A 17,446-nucleotide genomic window follows, 5' to 3' on the forward strand; every position below is an offset into this window, starting at 1 on the left:
CGCCGCGATCAAGTCAGGCCCTTCCGTTTCGAACCAAAAGTTCCTAAAACCACAACCATAAAAACTGTAAGCACAAAGCTTAGTGAGTTCCCTAAAATACCACATACCATACATAATAAACTCGTATTGGGCTCTCATCCTTCATTGGGACCTGTACGACATCGTGTCCCACCAGACCTCGGGCCCCGCTTAGCATCGAGCCCCTCTCGTTTTACAGATCTGTCAATCACCAGACCCTACCCAATACATATAATTATATAAACATATAATCACACTAGCACATGCGATAATCACAAAGATAATTGCATACCATACAATCATCGAGCCCTGACCAGCATTGGGCCTTTCCCGATATCATCAAAACACAGGGACATATCACTTGTAGAAGCATTACGCATGTGTTAAATTTTCAAATGCATTGTAACTTGTTTAAAAGTTGTTCAAAGCTTATTGTAAATTTGTATTGACTTTAATACTATAGCTGGTGTTGCCTTATGCTATGAGAACATTTTGTATTGTCATACCTTATGTTCTGCTTTAGCAGGGTTTGACACAAATAAACTTTGACTACATAGGCCAGTACTATTCCTCATGCAATATCTAGTCAAACCATGTATATCGGCCATTTATGAACAACGTTGGTGAAAAATCAAGATATAACATATTATAGGACACAACCTAATGCATCTTCAATTGAAGAATAAGAAATATAGTCATCGTAGTTTACTCATGATATGATCCATGAAGTAATCTTTAAGCATGGTTACTCCAACACTTAAAATCTCGATTTTCAAGTACACACCATCATCTTTATGAACAATTTACCAATAATATGACAATCTTAATTTAGTACTATATCCCAAGAATAGGAACGATTGTGGTAGTTTGAATAATATATATTATTCTGGAAGTGGTTCTAAACACGCAAAACTGGAACATGTTGATGTCCTAAAAGAAATGGTCGAATTCTATCACATATTAAATTCTCCACTTAATAACCCTTAGATTAACTACAGACCACAACTACATCAATTCCTAAATTAAAACAAGTTAAAGCTAAAGTACTCAAGTTAATACACATGCAAGTCTAATGACATTAGATCTTTATGTGACTATTAACCTTGATTATGGTTTTAGTTTAAAGGTATGAATCAACAAGATTCCCTTTAGTTGACTATGATGTCCTCACATCCTTGAAGGTACTTAATGAGTATTTACCATATGATCTTATGTGACTTGGGATCTAAACATGAGGTAAAGTTACAATCCAGTCAGAAGAAACATCAAGAGAACCATCAATGATTGAATACAACACTAGGGTCACTTTTTAATTTCTTTTAGTCACATAGTTTGTCATTACAATTTAGGTAACTGCAATATACTGTAAGCTTATTATCAAATCCACATAGGTGTATTACTTTGTACTCTTCCAAGCTAATCCTTTACTAATTAAGAGAATGAACTCCGACTTCTAAATGGAAATGATTCTATTAGTAAGGAACTGACCAGCAATATAACTCTTTCATTGATTTCTTCCATACTAATAACATTATCTCTTTCGTCCTTTTAGGACTCCATAAAATATTCTTGATTCTTGATTTTTTGATTATAGACAAAACGATCTTATATGACTTATCACGCACAAGGCATACGAGCCATTACATTTACTAGCACATACTCTTTAAGAATTCAACATCTCAAGTTTCCACAAGATTCCAAGTACTTTGGCTTAAATATGTGAGTCACTTAGATCTATCTTCATCGAATCTAAGAATACTATCATGCTCATCCCATGTTAGGACATTGTTTCCTATATCAATACAAGGGATAACATTGCTCCCACTAGCTCTGAAATTTATATGGACTATCTTTTTTTTCACATAATTTAACCTTTTAAACTTCTCATCAAAGAAAAATGATGCGAACATGAGATGCTTGTTAGAATCCATCAATAGACTTCTCAGACCTACATATCTTTCACAACCCATCTTGGTTTGAATATATGTGTGTTCCTATCCATTTTTGTCATCTTTTGTAGATCAACAAGCACTATATGGTTTAACACCAAGTTTTGGATCAATTTAAATTTCAAACATACATGGACTGAATCTCATTCCTCATATCTTCCTCCAATTGTGGCTTATTGGGCCATCTATAGCTCCCGATAGTTGATAGAATCTGATTGCAATCTATCAGCGAGTCATTTCCCATGTGACATAGAGTCAATAAGTTTAATGATGTCTTCTATTAGATAAATGTGGAAGAGATAGAGATATGTTACTTTCTTATAGGCTTAAACCTCTAGTCAATTTCAAGTGTTTTTCTTTAGTCTCTTTATGAATTTATTCTTGTGTATTATAAATATAAATATGGCTCCCACTAGTTTTGGATATCAACTCTCTCTTTCAAAAGACTGCCCTTCGAGCAACAAATACTTTGTTCTCTTATGGAATCCAAAAATGTAGTTGGGGTGTCCTCCAAATAGCCCATCTTTTAGAACATAAAACTTTCTTAAATTTGTACATGACCAAGGACTCTTGTAACACTCATTCACGTAAATCCATGAATCGTTTGTAAGCACAATACGACTCATTATTTACAAGTGAAACAATGATTTTGTTTCTTTATCCAATTAGATTGCTTATGGCAATACTTTGGTTTGAGAAGAATTGAGAAACAACTCCATTATTTGATCGTTAAACTTTTGAGTTTCTTATCCTTTTTCCCAGTTGACTATAAACTTCGTTTTCTGACTAATCTGAATAGACCATTAGCATAACCTAATTCCAACAACTGCTAGCATCACAAATTCATTTGTTCATCATTTATTTTCATACTACGAGATATGTATCAGTCAGAAGACTTATGGTCTAATGACTTCTAAAATTCTTTCCATCCGAATATTTAGTGATGTAATTCTCAGTTGCACATTCAAAGACAATGATCTAAATATTTTGGATATATTTGGATCAACATGCATCATGGTTAATTTGAATGGCCAATTAGTGTAAACTAATTTCAACAGATTTGTGCGACTTGATGTTGCCATTGTTATCATTCATGAAAAATACGATTTGCATTCATCATAAAACTTAAGGTCAAATAAATTTCAAAATTCGATCCAACTAGATATCTGGTAATGCAACTCTTATTCAAGAAGATGTATCCATAATTGCAATTAATCCATTTATTGATTTTACATTGAACTATGGTTACTATACCAGTTTCAAAGATTTCAAGACTTACTTTTAAATAGTACACATGCGAAATGTCCAATATTTAAATAATTTAGAGCTACCTTCTGAAACATTATATAAAAAATTTCAATCATAATACCATAGACTTAAAATTTTAGATAATGAGTCATCTTATGATCTTAAGGGCAGTAAAGGAACTCAAATCGATGTCCTTGATCAAAATTACTTCTTTATGTTATAGCCTATTACTTTTTTTGGTCACTGCACACTCTTGCGAAATGTCAATACTCGTTCTTTAGCGAAACACGGAACGATTTGAAGTAATATACCAATGGTGTTATATATTCATTATTCTAATTATATACTACACAATTGGAAGAAAGAGTTGACGCTTAAACCTTTAGAAAATATTGTTGGCCATCGTATCAATGATCAATCAACTATTCTATAGGTTTTAGTCTGCATCAGATTACTTTGGGTATTTGTGCTTTTCTTACTCCTTTTCTTAGTAATTAATTTAGCCTATGAGAATACGTCTCAGAATGGGCCTACCTATTATTCTTTGCATTTGATGTTACAGTTGGATACACCAAGTAAGAATATCCTTTTCCCTATGGAATTTTGGTTTCTTCTTATTGACACTTATTTAGTGACAGATAACCATACAATCATTTAAAACTTTGAGTTGTATGTTTATCCATGTTACTCCCAAAATGTTATCAACATGCTTTTCAACTCCACGATGGATCTTTTGAAGTTGCCCATGTTAAGTCGTAATCACCCGACCATAGCCATTTCTAACAGGTGAAATACAATGTTTCTTTAGTCTTATCAATGTACTTAGTTTTTTGAAGCTTGGAGTCTCTCTCCTTTTCCATGTTGATTCCAAAAGTCTTTAACATGCAATGTAGCTTCATAATGGATCTTTTCAAAAAGCTCATATCATAATCACCTGATAATATGAACTAGTTTGCTAGTTGGTTATGTCACATAGTTAACTCCTGTCACACCCCAAAACCGGAACGACGGAAATGTTCGGGGGCAGAGGACGTCGTGTTTAGTATCACGAGATATGTATATGGTAACCGAGTAACGAACAACCATTTCATTTAGAAATAAAGTGTTTACAATGTGTGTTCACAAAACATAGAAGTCATAAACAAATAACAAAACAAGACTTGAAGCTATAATGCTCCATCTTCTGAAGTCCCAGCACGAGCACCTGTCTAATAGTCTCCTGAGAATACAAGTTATTTGAAAGAGTTGACCAGCAATTAAGCTGGTGAGTTCATAAGATTTTAGTGATGTGAGTAAACTGTAAAGCGTTGTTAAAATGTTTATGTAAAAGTGATGTAAGCTGTAAGTTCTATTTTCAAAGTTCGCCTACTCCTCTAGAAAATCATATATTTCCTACTTGAATGAAAAGTTAAGTAAGATGACACTACAAGCCTTTCTATGCATACTAAGTGGGTAAAATTTATATATACTCAGAGTAAATAAACAATCGATTGTGCACATATGCTCTAAGCTCACAACCCAACGGGGAACAGAAAGTAAGGCGGATAGCATACATTCCATTGGTTATTAGATCGTTGTCATATATAACCCTGGTGAAATCACTTGTTACTCATGGAATTACTTGTAATGGTTCCTTTATATCTAACGAAAATTTCTTTTAAGAAAACCTATATTTCTTATAGTAAAATATTGACTACAGTGACTACTTTTATAATAGCTTTGTTTATATTGCTATATATAATCTGATATCGGGTAGAAAGTTAATTGGGTGAATCTGCCCTAAGTCCACAACCCAACTAGGACAGGAAGTATGGTGGAAAACACATGTTTAACTATCTATTGGGTATTAGTTATATATATAAACGTGGTGTATAAGCTAAGGAGTATAGAGTTACTCACCTAAAGTCTTTAAGTGTATACTGGCTTAATAAAATGGATTAAGCCCTTATCTGGGAAATTTCTAGTTTTGTATACCAAAAGTACTGACTTTGAAGAGTATGTTTTGTACTATAAAAGCTGTTCTTTGACTCTGTGTCCTATAACCTGATCCATACCTGGTACCCTTATGATGACTTCATGTATACTGAGCATATATATATATATATATATATATATATATATATATATATATATATATATATATATATATATATATATATATATATATATAGAATCGGGTAGATAATAGATTGGGTGAATCCGTTCCAAGCCCACAACCAAACAAGGAAAAGAAATGAAGCAGAGAGCACACATTCTATTAGCTGTCGGATCCTAACTTTTTAGAAGTAGCCTTCTACCAAGACCCGACTACTTTGAAAGTAGTCTTCTACCAAGACCCGACTGTACGACTATTATTAATTAAATCCAAACTACCTCATCGATTATGTGAATATGACACATGGTAAAGGTATTAATAATATTGAAACCTGAATTTTATATTCTTCTGTAATTGTCGTATTGACAGTGTAAGTACTGTAGTATTTGTAATAAGTGACTACTTTAAGTACTATTTTGCCTTAATTGAGGGTTAAGGCATAATGTGATGGCTAGATCTTATGCTAAACGCTCCCTTGTCAAGAGATTCTAGGAACTACACGCGACCCCTGCATGAGTGCAAGCCACGAACATCCACATTACTATGATCATGTATACCCAATATAACTGTCACAATGCGTTGTGATTCATTGGTATAGTTAGATCCTGAACTTGTTCCATGCTAAAGCACCTTATTATGTTCTGTTCTTTTATCGTATATTGATATCGTATTTATGTAATTGTATTCATGTATGCGTATCTATGTAAACGTATTGCGTTAGTATAGACTCATAACTAGACTGACTCTTTGTGTGCTTAATTGTAGTAGAAGTAAGGAATAGCATTCTCCTAGACTATACCTATAATAGTTTACTAATGCTCTACTTGGACTATTACTGAAAAGACTCGTTTCTCTACTAAGTTATGCTTGTACTTTAAAAACGGAGTTTTGTATAACTATAAAGTAACATAACCTTTAAGAGTTTTGAAATGTTTTGACAACTTATAAATAACATAAGTAACATATTGAAAAATGTTTACAACAAACATTTACAAAATTATCATAGTGTTCAACTTGTATTCCCCCCTTAAAACAGTTAAAATAGTTAAAAGATTCATTACGGGGTATGAACTCACCTGATGTGGGTGATTCAAACGGGTATGCACGTACGGATGAGAAGTTCCACGAATGAGGTCACGAGACACAACAAGTCCTAAATAACATATAAGGACACATATTAACATGAATATAGTGTTTATAAACAACTATATGAAAGAAAACACCTTTCGGGACTTGGAAACACCTTTGTTAAGTGTTAGAATCACATGTGATTCATCAAAGGGAAGTGGAATGACCAAAACATGAGTTTATGGCCTTGTGACCATCACTCATTGAGTTTACGGTCGTAAACCCATGAGTTTACGGCCGTAAACTCATTACTCTTTGACCATTTTGAGTTTTGAAGCCTTCCAAGTCATACTAAGCATTCCTATTTCATGTTTAAGCCTTAGGAAGTGCTTTAGGGCAACAATTCACTTCTTAATGGAGTTCACAGACTATGGACCATTTTGACATGTGTTTGCGGCCATAATCACCTATGGGTGATGTTGTCTTGATTGTTTTGAGTCCTAAACACATCAAGGTAAGGTGGTAGGGTAGTTTCTAGGCTTAAGGAAGGAATTTAGGGCATTAAAACATGCATTTGGGGTGTTTACGATTTTGGGAGGTTCCCAAACTGTAAACACATATAAATGGGGTATTTTGGTGACATTTATGTGCTAAACACATCAAGTGAAGGTTCTAGGTTTGATTCCAAGGTTTATAGGGACATAGGGCACACTTTTGGCCTCATTTTTAGTGTTTACGGTCCAAGAGGATCTTGGGCCGTAAACACCTTTTCCTTGAGATATTTGGATGATTTCAATGATATCTAGGCATGTAATACACTTTAATACACTCTAGGTTTGAAGTACTTACAGTTGGGGGCGGACGGTTGAAGATCGTTGGGAGAGAAATCGGTTTTTCTCTCGTTGAAAATGGAAGAAATGAACCAAAATGGCTAAGTCTTACTTATATAGCCTTGAGGGTTTACGGCCCTAATGCCATTTTGGGCCGTAAACTCTAAACTCCTGGGGTTTTTGGGACTTAATTGATGTAAAATAAACACTAGGGCATCCTCTCTCCAATTATCTCTTGAAGTACTAACTTTAAACCACTCAAACTTATTCCAAAAAGCTTGAAAGTTAGTAGAAACAGTTTTGACTTCAATTGAAGTTGATGGTTGTCCAGAATGGAAATTTTTGGGTTGTCACATCATCCCCCGTTAGAATGAATTTCGTCCCGAAATTAGCTTTCTTAACATTATTACTGGGGTTGAGCTCTTCTGCTTTGTAGAATACTCACTCTTAGACCTGGCAACTTTACCCTAATGTTCCTGATAGGATTCATACTTGGTCCATCCATCATTACCTCGTGTATACAATTCATATATAATTAGGGTTAGTAAGACGGTCGGATATGTGTCTCTGCCCCAGGTCCACAACCCAACGAGGACAGGAGATAGGGCGGAAACATACATGCTAGATCTGCATAATCATAATCATATACCACCCTTGTGTATAAACTAAATAATATTTGGTGGGCTGTATTCGTCCATAGACTCTTTGCTCGAACTTGGTCTGCTGGACGAGTGGTATTTCGTGACGGTCTGTGGACATCTGACGATAAGGCTTCGGAGGACAAAGTACTCTTCGCACGAGTACTTCGAGGGTTTAGAATGCGAAAGATAAAATTTTTGATTCGGGTCGGACTTTCGGTACGAATGATGAAAGTTTCGAGAACTTGTCGATCGAGGCGATAGAAACATATGAATTCAGTATGGTGAGGACCACGCCAACTCATGATGGATGGAAACCATGGACTCTATATTGAACAAAGTTTTGGTCAAATGAAAGAAACGTCTGATAAACAACGATGTATCCCTGGCATGCTCGATATTGTACTCCTAGTTTGTTCAACAATGTACTATTTGTAATTGTTCTCGTGTTTCCTGTTTTCTATTTGAAGTTAACACTCCTACGTATCGTACCGCTATGTGCGCATACATACAAATAAAAGTGCTTTACTAACTGAAGGGATAATTTTATACTATGATCCCCCATGGTACCACTACCATCGCCCGTCATATACAAGTTACGAATAATTAAGATGAGCTAGGCTGTCGACTGAGTATCTCTGCCTCAAATCCTCAACCAATTAAGGAGAGGGGACCTAAGCGGAGTCACTCACTCTAAGTCTGCAACATCTTAGTTGCGCACAACCCTGATGTATATGGTGAGCCATAATGGCTTCTCTAAAGGATCTTTTAGTTCTCTTGAATATTACGACCTATTTCAACATGTGAATTGTTATAGTTACTTTTTAGTGTCATCCCCAAATTTTAATCTTATATGAATATAAATTAATTTTTTTAAAAGTAATTACTATTTTGAAAACGTACCACTACTCGTCGACGACTCTGGGGTAGATTCCCCTACGGTGATCATCAGAATACGTCCATCCGTGCCTGAGTTCCTGATTATCGGGAAGTCCCTCTGATTGTGTCCAGTCTCACCACAGCCATAGCAGGCTTGGTTTTCTTCAGCTTCAGGGACTTGGGAGATCGGTTGAGCCGGTGCCCTGCAGTAACGGACTGTGTGTCCCCTTCTGTGGCAGTTCTGACACTGTATTTCTCGGCATACTCCGGTGTGGTGAAAGTTGCACTTTCCACACTTCGGAAGGTTTCCAGCATAATGACTGGTAGGTGCTGAAGCAGTAGGCCTCGTAGCGGTGTACATAGTACTCGCTCGTTGCTCTTGCGGGTTGTCTTGTGTTGTTTGCTTCTTCTTCCTCTTGTTCCCCGACTTCTGATTATAGTCCTCCTCCCTCGATGGCTCGGGAATAAGGACTTTTACGCTGTGGCGGACTCCATGATCGATGAGTCGCTGAGCCAAGCGTTTAGCACTATCAAACGTGGCTGGGTTAGAAGACAACACATTTCCTTGGGTCGGAGCAGTCAGACCCCAAATGTATCTTCCTATCTTCTTGCTCTCCGAGGTAACCATCTCGGGGCATAGAGCTGCTAGTTCGATGAACCGTTCAGTGTAGGTTACTATCTCTAAGCCGACCATAGTAAGATCCCACAGCTCTTGTTCTAGTTTTTAAATCTCGCCTAACGGGCAGTATTCTTCCCACATTAACTCTTTTAGGTTTTCCCAACCTAATGAGTTTTCCACTGATAGGGTCAGTGACTTAACATGGCTGTTCCACCATGTTAGGGCCTTGCTAGAGATGGTGCAGGCAGCAAACTTCACTTTGCTTCCTTCTGGGCATAAAAAGTTTTCGAAAACTGACTCTGTTTTCTCGAACCATTGCATGAGGGTAATGACTCCTTCAGTCCCTTTAAAGGACAATGGCTGAAATCTGGTGAAGTCCTTGTAGGAGAACTCTCCCTGGTGCACAGGGACCTCACCTTGAGTAGAATCAGTAGGCGTTTCACCTCCACCTGTACTGGTGGGGTGATATTGAGCCATGGCTGTTGCCACAGCCGCGTCCACTGTAGCTTTCAGAGTTGCTGCATCGATTTGTGGAGAAGGTATTGGAGTTATCGGAGTAGTGTGTCTGGGTGATCTGCGAGGAGGCATCTTTGCTAAAAGAAAAAAAAGATGAGACGGAATAAATTTATAGCAATGGACACAAGCCGAAAGCAGAAAAGACAAGGTCATCCTAGTTCTGGATGTATCGGGTCCTGACTTCCACAGGGTTCTAGAAACAATTCATAAATGAGTCTATACCTAATAAACCCTATGAATTTGAAATAACTATCCTCGAATGAATATCTGTTTCCTGAATAACTGTTAGCAGCTGCATGCAAGAAAATAATCCTAACACATGTAATGTGAGCAGTGTTTCCACTCACTCGACCAATTAACAGGATTAATATTTATTAGTGTGACGCGTAAGATGTTTTGGTTACTTCGGCTGATCTTTCCTTGAAAACTTCTCATGAACTTGTCCTTGTTCCTCCTGGAATCTTCTGTTGTATACTATGAGGAAATGGTTACATCTATCCGGGCTTGTCGTGCGAGAATGAAAGTGACTAAAGAACCTATGAGCTTTAAGGTAACTTTATGGGGTGATCCTTACGGAATCCTCCTATAATTGTACAAGGTACACAAGTTTGTATATAATTGAAGATCAAATAGACCTTCGAATAATTGATCCCACCTCAACACTACTTCCTTAAGAGGAATCGATAGCGAAGCGTAGGTCACATATTCTACGTCTATAAGATCTTGATTTATATAAAACTTTAGGAATATACCCTGTAAGATTATAGAACTATCCGCAAGGGTCTTTTAAGTTATCACATAAGTTATTTATATGGACTAAAATACTCCTATAGTATTCTAACGTAATGTACTTAGTATGTTCTAAACTCGTTATCGCGTTATCGTATCATAGAATACTCCCATAGTACTCTAACTCTAACTATACTTGTTCTGGCGTTCTCTTGACTGGTGTTCCGGTAAGTTTTAACCCTGTTGCAACACCACATCATTCCCAAACACATGTTGGTCACATCTCGGATGAATATAGTTGATCAAGCTATATTGATCCTAGCAACGATTACATAATTGTTCGGGTTGACGACAGTGGCCAACCTTTAAATACTTTTAGTTTTGTTCTCCTCGTGACACTAGTTCTATTATGTACACATATAAGCAAGTAGGTATATTTTTATAACTTGTAGTTATACTCTAAAATATATCATTATCCAAAGCACTTAAGCCCCATTGTATTTATAGACGTATATCTTTTATCGGTTGATATACTTAGTTCACTATAAACAATGCTCTGATACAAATCTGTCACACCCCAAAATCGGAACGGCGGAAATGTTCGGGGGCGGAGGAAGTCATGTTTAGTATCACGAGATATGTATATGGTAAGCAAGTAATGAACAACCATTTCATTTAGAAAGAAAGGGTTTACAATGTGTGTGTTCACAAAACATAGAAGTCATAAACAAATAACAAAACAAGACTTAAAGCTATAATGCTCCATCTTCTGAAGTCCCAGCACGAGCACCTGTCTAATAGTCTCCTGAGAATACAAGTTATTTGAAAGAGTTGATAAGCAATTAAGCTGGTGAGTTCATAAGATTTTAGTGATGTGAGTAAAATGTAAAGCGTTGTGGAAAATGATTATGTAAAAGTGATGTAAGATGTAATTTCTAATTTGAAAGTTCGCATATTCCTCTAGAAAATCATATATTTCCTACTTGAATGAAAGTTAAGTAAAATGACACTACAAGCCTTTCTATGCATACTAAGTGGGTACAATTTATATATACTCAGAGTAAATAAACAATCGATTGTGTGCATCTGCCATAAGCTCACAACCCAACGGGGAACAGAAAGTAAGGCGGATAGCACACATTCCATTGGTTATTAGATCGTTGTCATATATAACCCTGGTGAAATAACTTGTTACTCATGGAATTATTTGTAATGGTTCCTTTATATCTAACGAAAAGTTCTTTTAAGAAAACCTATATTTCTTATAGTAAAATATTGACTACAGTGACTACTTTTATAATAGCTTTGTTTATACTGCTATATATAATCTGATATCGGGTAGAAAGTTAATTGGGTGAATCTGCCCTAAGTCCACAACCCAACGAGGACAGGAAGTAAGGTCGAAAACACACATTTAACTATCTATTGGGTATTAGTTTTATATATAAACATGGTGTATAAACTAAGGTGTATAGAGTTACTCACCTAAAGTCTTTAAGTGTATACTATCTTAATAAAATGGATTAAGCCCTTATCTGGGAAATTTCTAGTTTTGTATACCAAAAGTACTGACTTTGAAGACTATGTTTTGTACTAGAGAAGCCGTTCTTTGACTCTGTGTCCTATAACCTGATCCATACCTGGTACCCTTATGATGACTTAATGTATACTAAGCATATATATATATATATATATATATATATATATATATATATATATATATATATATAATCGGGTAGATAATAGATTGGGTGAATCCGTTCCAAGCCCACAACCAAACAAGGAAAAGAAATGAAGTAGAGAGCACACATTCTATTAGCTGTCGGATCCTAACTTTTTAGAAGTAGCCTTCTACCAAGACCCGACTACTTTGAAAGTAGTCTTCTACCAAGACCCGACTGTACGACTATTATTAATTAAATCCAAACTACCTCATTGATTATGTGAATATGACACATGGTAAAGGTATTAATAATATTGAAACTGGAATTTTATATCCTTCTGTAATTGTCGTATTGACAGTGTAAGTACTGTAGTATTTGTAATAAGTGACTACTTTAAGTACTATTTTTCCTTAATTGAGGGTTAAGGCATAATGTGATGGCTAGATCCTATGCTAAACGCTCCCTTGTCAAGAGATTCTAGGAACTACACGCGACCCCTGCATGAGTGCAAGCCACGAACATCCACATTACTATGATCATGTATACCCAATATAACTATCACAATGCTTTGTGATTCATTGGTATAGTTAGATCCTGAACTTGTTCCATGCTAAAGCACCTTATAATGTTCTGTTCTGTTATCGTATATCGATATCATATTTATGTAATTGTATTCATGTATGCATATCTATGTAAACGTATTGCGTTAGTATAGACTCATGAACTAGACTGACTCTTTGTGTGCTTCATTGTACTAGAAGTAATGAATAACATTCTCCTAAACTATACCTATAATAGTTTACTAATGCTCTACTTGGACTACTACTGAAAAGACTCGTTTCTCTAATAAGTTATGCTTGTACTTTAAAAACGGAGTTTTGTATAACTATAAAGTAACATAACCTTTAAGAGTTTTGAAATGTTTTGACAACTTATAAATAACATAAGTAACATATTGAAAGATGTTTACAACAAACATTTACAAAATTATCATAGTGTTCAACTTGTATCCCCCCCTTATAACAGTTAAAATAGTTAAAAGATTCATTACCGGGTATGAACTCACCTGATGTGGGTGATTCAAACGGGTATGCACGTACGGATGAGAAGTTCCACGAATGAGGTCACGAGACACAACAAGTCCTAAATAACATATAAGGACACATATTAACATGAATATAGTGTTTATAAACAATTATATGAAAGAAAACACCTTCCGAGACTAGGAAACACCTTTGTTAAGTGTTGGAATTACATGTGATTCATCAAAGGGAAGTGGAATGACCAAAACATGAGTTTATGGCCTTGTGACCATCACTCATTGAGTTTACGGTCGTAAACCCATGAGTTTACGGCCGTAAACTCATTACTCTTTGACCATTTTGAGTTTTGATGCGTTCCAAGTCATACTAAGCATTCCTATTTCATGTTTAAGCCTTAGGAAGTGCTTTAGGGCAACAATTCACTCCTTAATGGAGTTCACGGCCTATGGACCATTTTGACATGTGTTTCGGCCGTAATCACCTATGGGTGATGTTATCTTGATTGTTTTGAGTCCTAAACACATCAAGGTAAGGTGGTAGGGTAGTTTCTTGGCTAAAGGAAGGAATTTGGGGCATTATAACATGCATTTGGGGTGTTTACGGTTTTGGGAGGTTCCCAAACCATAAACACATATAAATGGGGTATTTTGGTGACATTTATGTGCTAAACACATCAAGTGAAGGTTCTAGGTTCGATTCCAAGGTTTATAGGGACATAGGGCGCACTTTTGGCCTCATTTTTAGTGTTTACGGTCCAAGAGGATCTTGGGCTGTAAACACCTTTTCCTTGAGATATTTGGATGATTTCAATGATATCTAGGCACGTAATACACTTTAATACACTCTAGGTTTGAAGTACTTACAGTTGGGGGCGGACGGTTGAAGATCCTTGGGAGAGAAATTGGTTTTTCTCTAGTTGAAAATGGAAGAAATGAACCAAAATGGCTAAGTCTTACTTATATAGCCTTGAGGGTTTACGGCCCTAATCCATTTTGGGCCGTAAACTCTAAACTCTTGGGGTTTTTGGAACTTAATTGATGTTCAATAAACACTAGGGCATCCTCTCTCCAGTTATCTCTTGAAGTACTAACTTTAAACCACTCAAACTTATTCCAAAAAGCTTGAAAGTTAGCATAAACAGTTTTGACTTCAATTGAAGTTGATGGTTGTACAGAATGGAAATTTTTGGGTTATCACATCATCCCCCCGTTAGAATGAATTTCGTCCCGAAATTAGCTTTCTTAACATTACTACTGGGGTTGAGCTCTTCTGCTTTGTAGAATACTCACTCGTAGACCTGGCAACTTTTCCCTGATGTTCCTGATAGGATTCATACTTGGTCCATCCATCATTTCCTCGTGTATACAAGTCGTATATAATCAGGGTTAGTAATACGGTCGGATGTGCGACTCTGCCCCAGGTCCACGACCCAACGAGGACAGGAGATAGGGCGGAAACACACATACTAGATCTTCGTAATCATAATCATATACCACCGTCGCGTATACACTAAATAATATTAGGTGGGCTGTATTCGTCCATAGACTCTGTGCTCGAACTTGGTCTGCTGGACGAGTGGTATTTCGTGACGGTCTGCGGACATCTGACGATAAGGCTTCGGAGGACAAAGTACTATTCGCACGAGTACTTCGGGGGTTTAGAATGCGAAAGATAAAATTTTTGATTCGGGTCGGACTTTCGATACGAATGATGAAAGTTTTGAGAACTTGCCGATCGAGGCGATAGAAACATATGAATTCAGTATGGTGAGGACCACGCCAACTCATGACGAATGGAAACCATGGACTCTATACTGAACAAAGTTTTGGTCAAATGAAAGAAACGTCTGATAAACGACGATGTATCCCTGGCATGCTCGATACTGTACTCCTAGTATGTTCAAAAATGTACTCTTTGTAACTGTTCTCGTGTTTCCTGTTTTCTATTTGAAGTTAACACTCCTATGTATCGTACCGCTATGTGCGCATACATACAAATAAAAGTGCTTTACTAACTGAAGGGATACTTTTATAATATGATTCCCCATGGTACCACTACCATCGCCCGTCATATACAAGTTATGAATAATTAAGATGAGCCAGGCCGTCGACCGAGTATCTCTGCCTCAAAGCCTCAACCAATTAAGGAGAGCGGACCTAAGCGGAGTCACTCACTCTAAGTCTGCAACATCTTAGTTGCGCACAACCCTGATGTATATGGTGAGCCATAATAGCTTCTCTAAAAGATCTTTTAGTTCTCTTGAATATTACGACCTATTTCAACATGTGAGTTGTTATAGTTACTTTTAAGTGTCATCCCCAAATTTTAATCTTATATGAATATAAATTAATTTTTTTGAAAGTACTTACTATTTTGAAAACGTACCACTACTCGTCGACGACTCTGGGGTAGATTCCCCTGCGGTGATCATCAAAATACGTCCATCCGCGCTTGAGTTCCTGATTATCGGGCAGTCCCTCTGATTGTGTCTAGTCTCACCACAGCCATAGCAGGCTTGGTTTTCTTCAGCTTCGGGGACTTGGGAGATCGGTTGAGCCGGTGCCCTGCAGTAACGGACTGTGTGTCCCCTTCCGTGGCAGTTCTGACACTGCATTTCCCGACATAATCCGGTGTTGTGAAAGTTGCACTTTCCACACTTCGGAAGTTTTCTAGCATAACGTATGGTAGGTGTTGAAGCAGTAGGCCTCATAGCGGCGTACATAGTACTCGCTCGTTGCTCTTGCGGGTTGTCTTGTGTTTTTTGCTTCTTCTTCCTCTTGTTCCCTGACTTCTGATTATAGTCCTCTTCCCTCGATGGCTCGGGAATAGGGACTTTTACGTTGTGGCGGACTCCATGATCGATAGACAAACAATTTTCAGTCTCAATCTGTCACAACTATCAATTTTAGCTAGTAAATTATGTCCTCATGTAGACACCAACTACTTTAAGGCTTGTACTAACATGTTAAAGTTAACATTATGGTTCCTAGTGAACCATGTATTGTTGTAATGCAAGGCATCTATGTATCTTAAATCATTCCCAATTCTCTCTATGTATCTCAAATCTCTCCCAAATCTCTCTAAGAATCTCAAATCTATCCCAAATTCCCCTATGTAGTTTCCTTAGTTGAAACCACCTCAAAACGAAAGGAGAAAACTTGAAAGAGCAAGCTTATTTCAGAATCCCTTAAGTGACTCCGGACCCTCTCACCCGAGCAATCTCGCTTCGGAACCACCTTGACCCGGAACCTCCTGTTTTGCTTCGGAATGCCTCACATACTCCAGAAGATTTCGTAGCTTCGGACCTTCTAGGAGAACTAGACGGCTTCACACTTCGGACCGGAAGCCTTCATTGCCTCGGAACCCTCGGAGCCTCGGAAGGAAATGGTTCCGGATAAGAGCTGACTTCGGAACTAATGGCTTGACTCCGGAACTTGAGGATTTACTGCGGAACCTCTTGAATCCACTCCAGAACCTGAGAGGGACTTCAGAACTCATGTTTGACTCCGAAACTCACCATTTGAATCCAGATTTTAGACCATTTCAAACATTTTCATCATTTTAAGGCATTTTGACGTCTGGAATCCCACCAAACCTTTGTTTTTCATAACCCAGACCCCTTAAACCGCTATTTTATGCCAAATTGAATATTTAAAACATGTTCAAATAAAATAATATCTAATATTTATAGAAGTATTATTTTAAATCATAAAGTGATAAGAGGGTTTGACTTTATGATTTAATGTGATCCCCCATTTCCCATGAAATTCACAATAACCCATGCATTACCCAGCAAATAACAATGCTTGAACCTTCAAATTCCCATGCACATATGTTCCCCCTTTTTCCTTTATCCCCTTAAAGCAACGGCAGTGGGAGAGTTTTAGACTTCACCATTTCTCTCACTTCTCTCATATTCTCTCCAATACTTCTCTTAAAAGTAAGAGCAAGGATCTTGCTAAAGGCTTAACTTCTCAAGTTCTCCTTAGAGGTCTTAAGTAAGTTTTTTTTCCACTCATTTAGTAATTTTATATAATTTTCAAGATAAATTCCCATTATTTCACCGATAATAACGTGTGAGAAAAACTCTTAGGACAACATTCCTTCCAAGGAAGTTCCTCAACTCATGAAAGAGTCTAGGCTTGGGATC

This window comes from Lactuca sativa, chromosome 4, assembly GCF_002870075.4.
Source record: "Lactuca sativa cultivar Salinas chromosome 4, Lsat_Salinas_v11, whole genome shotgun sequence".
Taxonomy (NCBI): Eukaryota; Viridiplantae; Streptophyta; class Magnoliopsida; order Asterales; family Asteraceae; genus Lactuca; species Lactuca sativa.